This window comes from Epinephelus fuscoguttatus, linkage group LG20 (genome assembly GCF_011397635.1).
Source record: "Epinephelus fuscoguttatus linkage group LG20, E.fuscoguttatus.final_Chr_v1".
NCBI lineage: Eukaryota > Metazoa > Chordata > Actinopteri > Perciformes > Serranidae > Epinephelus > Epinephelus fuscoguttatus.
Window position 1 is genome coordinate 13,239,942 of NC_064771.1, and position 14,294 is coordinate 13,254,235.

The window sequence follows — 14,294 nt, forward strand, 5'->3', positions numbered from 1 at the left end:
CTTGTGACAAACACACTTTTTCCCATAAAAACACACATAGAAAAAGACACCCACTTCTCCGTACGTTCTGCTGGTGACACATGCTGAGATCTGCTTCTTTTTATATCCCCGTGCACACACACATACACACACATGCCTGTACACAACAATACAACGGTTGTGTTTAGACTAGGCCACCATTCCTATATGGAGATACAGATCACTGTTTTGCTTTCCCGAGCATGATGAAGGGGTAATTATATCTAACCAGAGGGAGCACAACAGAGAGAGAGAGGGAGAGAGAGTGATGAGGAAAGGAGAGGGGAGTGTTGGAGCACAGACCCACATACTGTTTATTGTCTTAAAAATATTTTCCCTATGGCCACCAGTGCTAGGGATGATGGTGAAAAATACATGTTTATGTCTGACCCCAAAAAGTCAACCCCTAAACCTGCCTCCTGCCCCATAAGTAAGTGTGTGACGACAAGAATCAGAGTCTGACGTGCTTGTTAACCCCTCAGTGTGATTTACTCTGTGTCTGTGAGAGTGTTGATGCTGCCTGTCTGGCCTCAACCAATTTGTCTGTGGCTTGTTGCCTCGGTGAGTCCTTCCAAGTGATGTCTGGAAGACGGAAGATTCAACCATGAACTTTGTCAGCTGGAGTGTGCAAATGTTTTTTGACGCATCTGGTGTGAATCACAGCATTTTGCTCAGGAGCAAGATTTTTTTTTTCCCCCCTTTTAAAACGAGGGGGATTGTCAAAGCAAAGAAAGCAAGATTGTCTTTGAGTTGTGTGTTTGAGTTTGCTAGAATATAACATTTCTAGTCTCTCTATGTCTTCATATTGAATGTACCGTAGTGAGTGACGGAGAGCAAGCTGTAGCCTGCATGCCATTCAGTGGTGTAACAGTTAATAGTGGTCCCCTCTCAATACACTACACAGTGCGTACCTCTGGTTCTATAGATCTTAAAAGCTTGCACTTGACATTGCACTTCCTTGGGTCCTCACCAATACACCTGCCAATTGAAAGTTGATTGGGCGAATGGTTGTAGAGAAAATCAAAGGACAGACAGACATGCAGACAGAGACTACTTCCATTTTTGTTTGATACGTTGACCACAAAGGAAAAGGGAATCGACCAGGGCTGTGTGGACGCTGAAGAACAGCCGACAGCAGGCACTCTGCCATGATCACCAGCTGCACAGACCTCTGGCCCTCTCTCTGGTTCTCTAACCAGTGAACCTTGCAGGCCCAGGCTTTCCTCACACCCGTTATAACTGCCTCTGCAGCCCTTGTAAAGCCTTCATCATGGTCTTGACTCTCAGCTGTCTTGCTCTATCTCACAGCCCCTGAGCAGCCTCCAGCAAGCAAGCCCCACTGACCCAGACTGTGCTCTGAGCTCCTCTGCCAGATAACCAAAGGAAGGTCAGGATATCAGCGAGGTCTGTGCCCATGGGGCCCTCTGTCAGCTTTCCTCCAGTGTCCACATACCTCTGGATGTGAAGCTGTGGGCTTTGTCAGTTTCCCCGGGGATTTCGTTCCCCTGCTCTACAAATATTTGTTTGTTATGATAGGACAAACAATATTTCCTGGTCTAGCCATTCAAGTGGGTTACATAAAAACGTGTCCCTGCCCCGTTCCTCCAGACCTCCATTCTAGCATCAACTTAACATAAGATGTAAACGTTAGCGTGTCCAGCCAATTAGCATACTAGTTTCAGTAGTTGGTTCCAAGCCAAGCATCCAAATATGAGTATGCTAGAATGAATAAGTCTGATAAAGGTATGATTCTTACCATGCTTAGAAGGACTTAAACCGTAATACAAGTAGGTTATGCTGTTTCTTTATGTACATGTCTTCTATGTGGAGTAGCAGCTTTAGCACAATATGGAGCCATCAAAAGATTTTTTTTTTTTTTTTTTACAGATTCTCATTTAAAAACAAGTCAGCTGGAAACACTAAAAGGTCAGCCAAAGACACAAAGCATGCGTAACCCAGTATTGTTATCTTCATTTCCTAGCTAGCAACAACTGGTAAAATCTGCTAATGACATTTGTCATTCAAGCCAACAAAATCAACGATAGCCAGCTAGAAATGAGGTGGTTTTGTCTACATCCGTGTGAAACCAATAAAGACTTATTGTTTCAAAAATAACCAAGAACTATGAGTGGAAAATGTACCGCTGTTATCGTTGTAAACTGCGTGAGAACACGTAATTGTGCTGTGAGAAAAACAGAAAGTTTGCCAGAAGTAGGAAAAATACCTAGATGGATAGATTTTATTTAGTAATGGTGCAGGTTTTAGCAAACGGTCATTTGGAAGCATCTTATGTCAAAGTGTGATCTAGAAAGCTGCCAAAGAGATTGATGAGGAAAAGGGAGGAAGGAGAGGAAGTCGGGGTGCAGACAAGGATGCAGAAGAGAGGATAAGGAGGAAAGAAGCTGGAGGAGGAGAGAAGGAAAGTGTGAAGGGAGTGAGCTGGTGTGCTTAAACAGGATGAATATTTCACAGACAGAACATGGAGATGTCTTTCCAGGAAATGACTTTTGCACAGTGCACATGCCTGCCAGGTATGCTGAAAGCATTTCCAGCAGCAGAAGCCCAAGAAATTCAACCAATTACCAAAGTAATTTTCAAAGAAAATCACTGCTGAGCCAGCTGTGAACTATAATGTATTTTTATTTGAGACCAGAGACATTTTCAGGTAATGAACAACAGCCCTCTGAAATTGTAAGTAATGGTTTGGAAAAAAACAGTCTCCCTCCCAAATTGCGCAGCAACATTAGAGAGTTATGTGCTGTTATAATGTGTGTACTTGAAGGAATTATAGTTGTGTTTTGGTTGAGTTTTATGATGTTGCTGCTACTTGACCCTCAAAACATGCCCGGATTAAGCTAAAACAGGCTGATCTCACCATTTAGCATACCAAGAAAAATGCAGGCTGGGACATTAAAGAGGCAGCCATGACTTCTTCTCACTGGTAAAGAAGGAAAAGAGTGAAATCTCCCAAAAGTCCAACTGCACTTTTAAGTGGCCCAGTGTCCTTTGTGTGAGTTTTGGACACTGAAGCAGACATTCGGCCTGCCAGCAGACTGTCTTATAAAGCACAAATTCTCACTTTCAAACAAAACTAAATTTAATTAAATTCAAATTCTCAGTCTGAGTAATATCCTCTTTTTTTATTGCAGTGGTGTGCATTAAAACAAAGATTGAGTACCAGTTAGTAAATCCTGTTTCTGCGGCGCGGTCTGCTCCCCAGCGGCCAGACTGGTTTAAATTAGGCCTCTCCAACCTTCAGCGGCCCGTCCACTAATTTGACTCCTAGAATAACAGCAGCTACTGTGTTTTTCAGGAGTCTGGAACCAAACGTCCATCTAGGGAGTCTGCAGTGGACACAGGTGCTCTCTCTCTCTCTCTGTTCTCCAGGATTCTGGTTGAATTATGTGTTCAGGAGGGAATGTTTAACTATTTTACTGAGAAAAAATCCCAAATGTCTTGTTTTCATCAAGTGTGTTTCCTGATTGGATCTTAGCTCTCTAGTCTGTGGATCTGGTAGCACGTGTGTGTGTTTGTCCATGCGTGCTCATGAGGGTGTGTATATTTTGTCTATGTAGGCATGAGTGCATGTCTGCCAGTTAATCTCTCTCAGATTACAGGTTACCATCTTCCAACTGTAACCAGCAGTTTCTATTACTTTTTGTCTCTAAAATAGATATTAAAAAATAATAATTTTCAGTTTCTTTTCAATCTACAGACAGGAAATTCAAAAACTAAACATTTACATACATAACTGTGCCAGAATATGTTCATACAGTGCCGTCATCCGTTCATCTGTAGGAAAACATGCATGGACAAAAGCAGCCACAACACAGACCCAGAGACCTTTGACCTGTTGAACACGCATGCACGAATACACATGGACACACAGAGTCCATAATTCCACTGAACACACAGTAGATGAACAAAGTCGATCAAAGGAATGTCCAGTGATAATAATAGTCTTCAAAAAGCACTAGGCTTGGCTCCAACCATGCAGGCATTATTGACACAACATATTGACACACATATATACACACACACATATGACTTTGCCCAGTTGATGACAACTGGGAGGTTCATTCAACTGAAGGAATACTTCACCAGCAAAATGACCATTTGTATATCATTAACCCACTGCGTGTTACCTTCAATTTGTGAAGAAATGTGGGAAAAACAGTTTTCTTCACGAATTCGAGGTAACATGCGGTCGACTAATTACAGGCTGTTCTCATGCACTGTTTGTACATATACCTACAAAAAGTAATTCACCACAGTCTTGTGTATATCCCATGTATTCATGATTTTATATATCTCAGTATTTTGTGTACAACCCATGTAATCAGGGAAGGGTGTGATCACATAACCAATGGGCTTAAGAGAGTAAAGATGGAAGTCGTCCACCTAAATGAAGCAGGTTGGGGTGGTGGGTGGGTCACAAAACACGGGACTTTCCCCCAGGAGACTAGTATTTGGAACCATGTGAAACCAAGTGAACTTTGGCTTACTTTACGGTAAGCTGTCACCTTGTTTCCTTTCCTAAACTTAACCAAAGTAACCTGCCTAAAGTGACATAACTTTACATTGAGTATGTAACTTTACGTTAAGTAAATAATGTCATTTATAGCCACTAATTCGTTAGATTTCATTTGAATTGATGTATGTGTATCTTCATAAAATATACAAACTATATGAAAATGGGTTGATTAATATCTATACAAATGGCCATTTTGTGAGTGAAGTATCCTGTTCAGTTGCACGAGTTTGACAACAGACAGAGGTGATGGAGTGGTTCATTTGTTGTTGTTTTTTCTGTAGGCTAAATACTGTATGAGGCTACAGCCTAGCATAAAGACTGGAAGCAGGTAAAAGAGTTAGCATGGCTCTGTCCAAAGCTAACATAAGGTAAAATCCACATACCAGCCTGTAAAGGTCACTTATTAACATGTTATATCTCATTTGGTTAATCCATACCACAGTGACTTCACAAACAGTGTGTCATGAGCTGGTGCCAATTCAGTGCCATGTTTGCTCTGAACCCAATGGCCTGGAGTGCAGAGGCATTACTCAAAAAGAGACTGTCAGATAAAGGCTTGTATTTACACCAAGCATGCTTGGAGTAATTTATTCCAAATCTAGCATGTTATCTCCTCTAGGTCATGCTGTTTGTCAGGGTAAGAGTGATGTCATTCAAGCTTGGCACAAACAAACATGGTCAGACACCCGTACTTTCCAGCAAACTGTGTGTGATGCAGTTGTTAAAGTCAGATTTATATCATCACTACTTGGTTTGGTTCAAGGCTTAAAACTCTGTATGTGGAGATTTTCTGAAATATTTATGAAGAAAATGAAGGGGATGTTTACTTTTTAAACCTCGGCTGCCTTAAAAAAGAGAGTGGTCATGTTTCAACTATCTGCAGCCAAACCTAAAAATGTGAAAAGTCCACTTTCCCACCAAGAAAACCAACTCACTTTAGGTGTAATCACACTCTATTTGATACACTATAAACCATAAAGGCCTCTGTTGGAAATCCCCCCCATTCCTGGTTTTGCTTTTCAAACCCTAACCCTTCTGCACTCCACCCTCCTGCTCCAGTCCCCATCACTCAACATTCACACGCATCTGAGTGCACATATGCATACTGTAGATGTAGACCTCTTGCATTCGTCAAACTGGGATGCGACGCTGATTAGCTTCCTGGCAGGAACGCTACCACCCAACCCCGGAGTCGAAGCCGGGCTCCTCTTGGAGGGCCCGACAGTGGGTGGAGAGCTGTAGCCGCCGCTGTTTGTTTGCACTGTGTCCCGATTTCCGTGAATTCTGACCTGACAGGAAGAGTGGAAGGGAGATGGGACAATGGGCTATTGTAAGACCGCACTTTATATCCATGCAGGGCTAAAACAGGAAAACACGTTAAGACGGGCACAAGCATACACACACTCTAACCTGCACGAACACACAGCGTTACAGAAAACCCGGCAAACGCCGTCTTGTTCCCCATCCTGTTTCTCAATCATGCATTTCATTGACTGCACAATTTCAACCCCTCCTGATCTTACCGTTCAGAGCAGATCAAATATAACTGACCCATTATACGCAATCCAGCCACAGCTGACATTTAAAATACGTGGACTGAAAGATTACTACCCATCAAAGAGTTCCAATAAGCTCAGTGTATTTTGGATGAACTGTTCCTTCACATCAGTTTGGCAAGACGCTGGTCCTTTGACACACTGTCTTTCTCCATGACCCTACCTCAATGTGTACCCACACACACGACGTCCTCCAGCATGTCCATGCCTCAGCCTGTGACCTCGTCCATTTCACCTTTCAGGTCAGGTGGGAGAATTGAGCTCTCAGGCTGAATGATCTATGGATTCGCACAGGCTGTCAAAAGAGTCAGAGGAAGGGAAAGATGTAGAGGAAGGGAGGCTATTTACAGACTGGAGGTATTTGGCGGGGCAGTGCTGTTTTCTGTGCTGTATGTGTGTGTGTGTGTGTGTGTGTGTGTGTGTGTGTGTGTGTGTATTCTCTCGTCAAAGCCTGTGAATATGAAGGTGTGAGACTCTTATATAAGCTGTACTATGTGTTTACTCTGTTCATCCATCGAATAGCGATGTCCAAAGCCCCGACAGAAGGGAGGTCAGGGCAGGCGTGTGTGCGTGTGTGTGTGTGTGTGTGTGTTTGTGCTGTGAGGAATGTTGATGTCTGACCTTTTTACTCTTTGCGTATGGATGATTGACCCAGAAGACAGACCTGTGTGTGCTGGCTTCACTCACACATACACCAGACGTGCCTCTTTTCTAAAGCGAGAACAAAAACCCCAATCATGCAAACCAAAAACATGCCATACATGCTCTCTGAGTGTTTGGACACATTTGTCAAAAAGTGGATGCTGATCCTAGTCAGTGTGTGTCAAGTGGCAGTGACAGTGTGATTTCACTCACCTCACTGTAATTAGTTCTCAATATGTTTGGCTCGGTGGTATCTAAATAACAGTGTGAGCGTAGCTGCAGTGGTAAGTTTGTAAGTGTGAAAATAGCAGTGTGTGTGCAGAGTCTGCTGCTAGAAGTTTCTATTTCAGTATGATGAGGAAAAACAGCTTTAAGAGTAGGGTTTTTCTGTGAATGAGAATGACAGCTATATTTTGTCACATTCTGAGTGCTTGTTATTGCTTGTGATGGTATGTCTGTTTAGGAAAAATACTGGTAACAGAGGCAGGAAAGACTGATTCTCCCAAATTGACCTGATGTTTCTGGCCTTGTGCTCAGATGGATTAAACCTGCACTCAGTCAGCATTCTGATTGTGTATTTGTGTGAACATAATGAATCTAAGTCCAATATCACTCTTCTTTTAGCTCCGTTTTGGGCTCCACCATCTTCTGAAGAAAACATCTGTCTCTTTAGCTGCTAAATGTTCTCCAGCTTGTTGCTAACTTTGACTGTCTGTTGTTTGATGCTGAGCAGGTAGTGTACAATAGGTTTGAAAGACCTTTTCTGTTAAAAACAGCTGCCTGCTGCAGCTGGAAACGAGGTTGATAAGAGCTTTGAGAGTGAGCCAAAACAGTAAAGTTGTGGGCCAAAAAAAAGGGAGGGGACCTATTATGCATTTCCTCATTTTCTGTCATATATATAATGTTACAGTGTCGGATGTTTACATTTAACGTGGCCAAAGTTTCAAATAATGAGGTTAACATATGTAAAAGTTTTCAGCTTTGGTTACAAGCTGACGTCAGCTCATGACGGATTTCTTTATATGGTCATCTGCTCCAGGCACATTACAACAAATGTTTACAGTACTTTCATTGCTATGCTAACGTCAGGGTAACATGTATTTGGTTGAATCTAGGTTGTGACGATGGGTGACCAAAATTCAATGTCAGGACAATGTCTAATGCCAATGTCAATAGTATGTATAGTACTGACGACAGATGATGCTGATGAATGGTTTTGATGGTTTAAAGTTGTGTTGCTAAGTAACCAAAATCCAGCGTCTCATGCCAACATCATCTTGACATATAATAATGACAGTTGTGTGTATGGGGAACAAAATCCTACATCTGCAAAACATCAAACTCTAACAACCACACAATGTGAAATTCTAACATCGTCAGACATTTAAAGTATCGTCAACCCCATTTTCATTCCAACCAAAATTTAACATGTCCAACTGTCCAAAGTCTTTCTGATGTCATAATATGTTTTTTTAATTAATTTCTCACACTTTCAGATCATATTCCAGCTGGAACATTTCAAGTTTTGAAGATTTCAGCTTTTTTTGGTTTGATTTTTCCCAGTAGAAAGTGCTACTATACTCTGTTATGCTCAGTTCCCGGCTTCAATAACAGTACAGAGGCTGCAAGACCGCAGATGCGAAAGACTCAGACACACTGACAAATCAGAGACGACTAGGCTTTTTGGGAGAGGGGCTTTAAGTAACAGGTGCTAAAACACAACATGCCAGACAGAGGGTGAATAAAGGTATATTCGAGTGAACAGTGTGACGAAAATAAGTGTTTAGTTTTTAAATTTTGATTTTTTTAACATTAAAGCAAGGTCCAGTAGAAACACAGAATACAAGTATGAACCTGAAAAAGAGCATAGTAGGGGCCCTTTAAAGACACTGAAAGTGAGAGGAACTGCAGATTTGGGTCATAATTCTCTGTGGGTTCATTACTACAAGTGCCTGCTTTAATGTTACACACAGTAATTTTGTTGAGTATTAATATAAAGATATTGAACAGAGCAGCTTTAAAGTAAAGAGTTTGAGTCCACAGAGGTAAAGAAAAAAGTAAGTAAGAACTCACAAAATGTCTTTTATTGTAGATTTATAGTGTAGCATTTTTCCATCATACTAACCTTTAAAATTTTTACTTCAAGTAGCGATAAGCCATATCTCCCAGGCTGCCATTGATAACACCCATTGGAGGGGGTTCTCAGATCTCAGAGTACATGAGCTGCAGAGAGAGTGATGACAATGCCATAGCGAATCAAAGTGACAGTGGACAGAGAACATCGTCTGGGTGTGCTGCTGCTCTGAGCAAATTACAAAGAGGCCACTGAAGCAGCCGCAGAGTTCCCTCTCCACCAGCGACAGTCAGATCCAAAGATGATGCAAACTGTGGTTGTATTGCATTGTGGGATACTGAGGAAACTACCAGTGGAGAAATGTGTCTCTGTGCCTTCTCTAGAATAAATGTTTGAGCCTTAAACATTGTAACTGACAACTCTACAAAGAGCAGTGTTTGAGTTTACTCAACATTTCTAAACTCCAGGCTTGCTGCCGAGAATGCAGTATATCTATATTCCTCCAACATCTGCCATTTAAAACTGTTTAAAGGTGGATTTGTCTTTCACTTAGTCTTTTCAGAGGTTTTTCATGGACCAGGTTTTCCTTGACATGTTGGAGAGCACAATAAAAAACAACAAGCCGAGACTGAAGTGGTTAAGAAGAGGTAAAACTGCTTCACACGACTTCAGCAGTAATGGCCTACGCAGCGCTCATCGTCACTCTGCTCTTTCGTTCTTCCTCCTCTCCAGCCTCTTTCTTTGCGTCCCTTTTCTCCTCATCTTTTTCCCTGCTCTCTGCTGCTGTGATTGCCTGTCTCCTTGTGGCCCGATGCCCAGCCACCACTGGGTAGCATTCCTCACCCCGAGCCAAAGGGAAGAGAGGGATCGGAGGGGGAGGAAGAGGAGAAGGACAAATGGAAGGAATGAGAGCAAGAACCACAGCGGGTCTCCTTATATAGAGTGTGATGTTATATATCTGTGACCTCGCTGAGGAGGCGAGGAGCCATTTCTTCTCCAAATTGTTTGTCGCACTCCAGTTTTTTTCACCGTGCCCGCTGGTCATAAACCTCCTTTTTCTGTTTATAGACACATCCACTCACTTTTAAACAGCCGCTCACTCGTTACCACACTTTCACTCAGGCCACAGGATGCCCACACAGTTTGACCACGCAGGGGTCTACTAAAATACACATAGCATTCACATACAAACAGCCTCGCCTTCTTTTTTCCCTTTTTTCGCAGTGGGAAATGAAATGCCATATCTTGAAGGTAAGTTATGATGCCTGCGCTGCTGCTGAGGTGCAAAAATAAAAGATTTGCTGAGAAAGCAAAATGGACTCCACCCTGGCCTTCAGCTCTTATTTCTTCTACGCACTTCAGTTCATGTGTATGTGTGTGTGTGTGTGTGAGCTTTGAGGCTTGGAGAAGCTTGTGTATTCAGGCCAATAAAGAGGATTTTGTGTGTGTGTCCTGCATGTGAGTGTGTTTGTGTGTGGCATCTCCTCTTGGAAGTGCTGGCAGATGTAGCAGTCAGACTGTGGGTATAGAGGGACGGATAAAGTTTGGCTCAGCCTGCAACTCAAGCCACACTGGAACAGAGGAGCCACGCATACAGTCCTTTCTCTTTCACTCTCTCTTTTTCTCCTCTTCTTAAATCCCTCATTGGTTGAACTAAACATGAATTTTCTCTGTCTTGATTGTTCTGAGCCTCCCTCAGGTTAACACACTCCAATCAGATGTTTTAATTACATCAACACTGATCTAGATAATTAGGTCTCCTTTTGAAAGGGCCTTCACAGATCAAAACTAGAATTACTGCCTTATGATTATACTTCTCCGCAAAGCAGTTATGTTGTAGTTAGTTTACACTCATCATGTCAGTCTGGACTCACGAACATGGATGCTTCACAAACATCTTCGACGAAGATCTACAGTGGGTCACCAATTCAGTATCTGACCAATTGCCTCCCCTTCTGTTCAGTTATGATGTTGAATAATGGCCAGAAAAATGTTTTTACAGACACTATAATGTAACAGTAAAGTTGACCTTTGACCTTTTGGATATAAAATATCATCACTGTCATTTTATCCTATTCCTAGACATCTTGTTCTAGACATTTGTGTGAAATCTTGCTGTAATTATCATATGATTTCTTGAATTATAGCCAAAAACATATTTCTTGAGGTCAAAGTGATCTTGACCTTTGACCACCGAATTCTAATCAGTTCACTGTTGAGTCCAAGTGGACATTTGTGCCACATTTGTTTAAATTGCCTCAAGGCATTTTTGAGATATGGCATGGATGAAAATGGGACAGACAGACATACAGATAATCCAAAAACATAATGCTTCCTGACGTGGCTGTGGAGGCAAAAAAAAAAAAAAACTGCTCAAGGGGAGTATGGGTGATAAGCATTACTTTGTAAAGTGTTAACGCAGTAATGCTCAAGCAAGGGATACCAGCACTTACAGTTATCTGGGGGTATGTAGGAAGTTTGTGGAGTTGGTCAGCTAATTTTAAAAAAAGAAAAAGAATACACACTTGATGAAAAATATATCCACATACTTGTGTTAAGTACCTGTTTTAAATAGTAATGATTTAGGGAAAATGCTTGTGTTTAGGAAGACTTGGATTATACTGCACAAGTTGTGTGAAAATTTGTAAATGGAGGTTTTGCTGTTTTTAAATGCAGCTCCCAATGACTTCAGTTCATCAAGAATTTTTCTTCATTTTTGAATTTGTTCCCCCTGGAAGCATGTGAGAAACTAAATTTCCGTCACAACTTCAAGTTAACACCAGGTGAATAACTGATATACAAATAAAGACAAAAAGGAGATCACAAATAGAATTTCAAATTAGCGTGTGGTAGATCTTTAACATATTCATTGTCCAAATGATCAGTAATCATCTGGCTACAGTAGGCAGATGGTACAGTCATATACACCTTGATTTTAAGTGTGTGGGGACTAGTTAGCAAGAGGACAGAGAAGCTAAAAAAATAAAAAAGTTTAAACATCCAGCTTCACCACTCCAAGAGGCAGCAGTACCAAAACAAACTTGACTGAATCTATTGACACAACAATTAGTGAGACTAAGTCCTGACAGCTCCATTTTATAAAGAAAATATTATAACAATATTCACTTGTATGTATTTAAAGGAAAGGTCTGACATTTTGGGAAATATTTGCTTTCTTGCTGAGAGTTCAATGAGAACATTGATACCACGAAATCCGCCTCCAAGCACATCAAAGGCTCACTAATCAACACACTAATTAACGTGAGTTTTGTACTTAGTACGGAAGCTGAGAATGGCCATGCTTGCAATATACTTTTTCAATTGAGTTATCCCCAGATCAGGAGTTAAGTATTTCATTATCTTGAGACAACAAAGTTCATTTTATCGCAATAAGGGGCTATTATGTAAATTCTTAAGAAAACAAAAGGCAGATTTCTCCAGATAATGAGATAATTTATCAGGAGAAAACAACTCGTTTTCCAGAGATCACAGGATAATAATTATCCCCTTTTGTTTTCTCCAGATCAAGGGATAACTATCACTTTGATAATAATTATCCCTTTTGTTTACCCAAGATCACAGGATCCTGTAAAACAAGTCGTTTTCTCTTTGTTAATTATCTTGTTATCTAAAAAAAAAAAAAAAAAAAAAAAAATCCTTTTGTTTTCTCAAAAACAACATAAATTCACACATTACCATGAGAAGACAAGCTTTGTTATCTTAACATAACAACATAATTAACTTGTGATCTCAAGATAATGGCATTAAAAAATAATTGCAAGCTTCTGTAAATTTGATGTGTCATGATATTTGTAATATGTTTAATCTTGTTTGTCCAGGCACATTTATTATCTTTGGACTTCTTTAAAATTCTTTTGTACGCTTCCATATTTCATTCTATTTAGTTTGCAATTCAAAAACATCTCATGTAGACAATGACCCTCTAATAAAGTATAAGTGACACAAGCTGTTTTACTGCAGCATGTGTTTGAAGTGAGTAAAACCTCTGTAAGTCATTTGGTGGGTTATTAAATCATTGGTTGTATTTCACAAAAAAATTGTTTCATACTAACAATCGGCAGCCTGAAGGTCACTGAGCTGGATTTATGACCTGAGGATAAAATTTCCTGTGTGGACTGTGTGAGTGTGAGAGTGAACACATCACTCTCCCTTTGTTTGGTCTCACTTGTGACCAAATCCCTGCAACCATCCCAGTGGAGCTGTTCAGATGAAGAGTGTGGTTTTACCGAGCAGTTCCAATGCATGCCCCGAAGCTTCAATAAAGGAGGATAAAACTGGAAATTGAGGAACTGAAAACCAACAGCGAGACATTGGTTTAGGCATGCATGTTAAAAAAGTTAACAAAGTGCTTGCAACAAATTGCAGGACAAACGAAATGTAAACTGAAGTGCAAGCATTCCAGTGTAATTTTAATTATTTTTCCCCCTCTTTGAGCCACTGAAGACAAACACAGAAACAATGTCGTCATTTTAACTGTTTGAGATTTCTTTCCAGCTTCTCTTTGGCAGTCCCTCAGAGGCTCACAGCAGCTATCAGTCTGATGGAAACTGAGTCCAGTGAGAGATCATCAGTTGGCTATTCACAAGTCTTATGAAACACTGAAACCTAACCAAAGATATCTGGAAGTATTTACAAAGTTGTATAATTAGATCAGTGGCTTTAGGCTGCAGTGGAAAAATATTCACGGTGTAATGTAATGACAGAGAAAGAGGAGAACGAACGGCTGGACGAGAGCTCGCAAAACATGGGCACACACACACACAGCGCACCAGAACCAGCTAATACCACACATCTTAAGATAATTAGAGAATGGAAAGGCATTTTTATATTCCCATCGGTGTTTTACTCCACATGCCTCCTCCAGCAAATGATTAATTTAAAGTTCAGGAATGTGTGGTCTCTGTTTAGTCTTCAGCTTCCCTGGGTTGTAACCCCTGACCCGCACAGATCACCAGAACACCTCTGAAAACCATCAGACATATGCTTATCTAAACTATAGAGCGTACATGCACCAGGCCCAGCCTCCTCATTATTCAAGCTCCATCCATCCTTTCCTCCGTCAGAAGCCAAACTCCACTAACGGGAGACTAGTTTTTTTTCATCAGCACAGACTCAAACAGGCTGGACAGGCATTTCCTGTGGGTGGGACCTGAGAGCAGAGACATTCTTGGGCCAGGCACCTCCACTTCCTGTCTCTGTTAACACCACACTGAAAGACGTACTGTCTGGACCTGCTCTTGCTTTACACTTTACTTGATGTTCTTATCCACAGTGCAAGCAGCAGTAGATTAAGTTTAAATTCCAAGATTATTAATGTTGGGTGTAAACAAGGATAAGAAGTGCGAGGTCAAAGTCACAGTGCCCAGATAATGGAGGGAACAGAACAATCCTGTGAACGTAACGCTGTGATCTGAGACTAAGACGTTAAGATACAGCTCTTGCACATGAA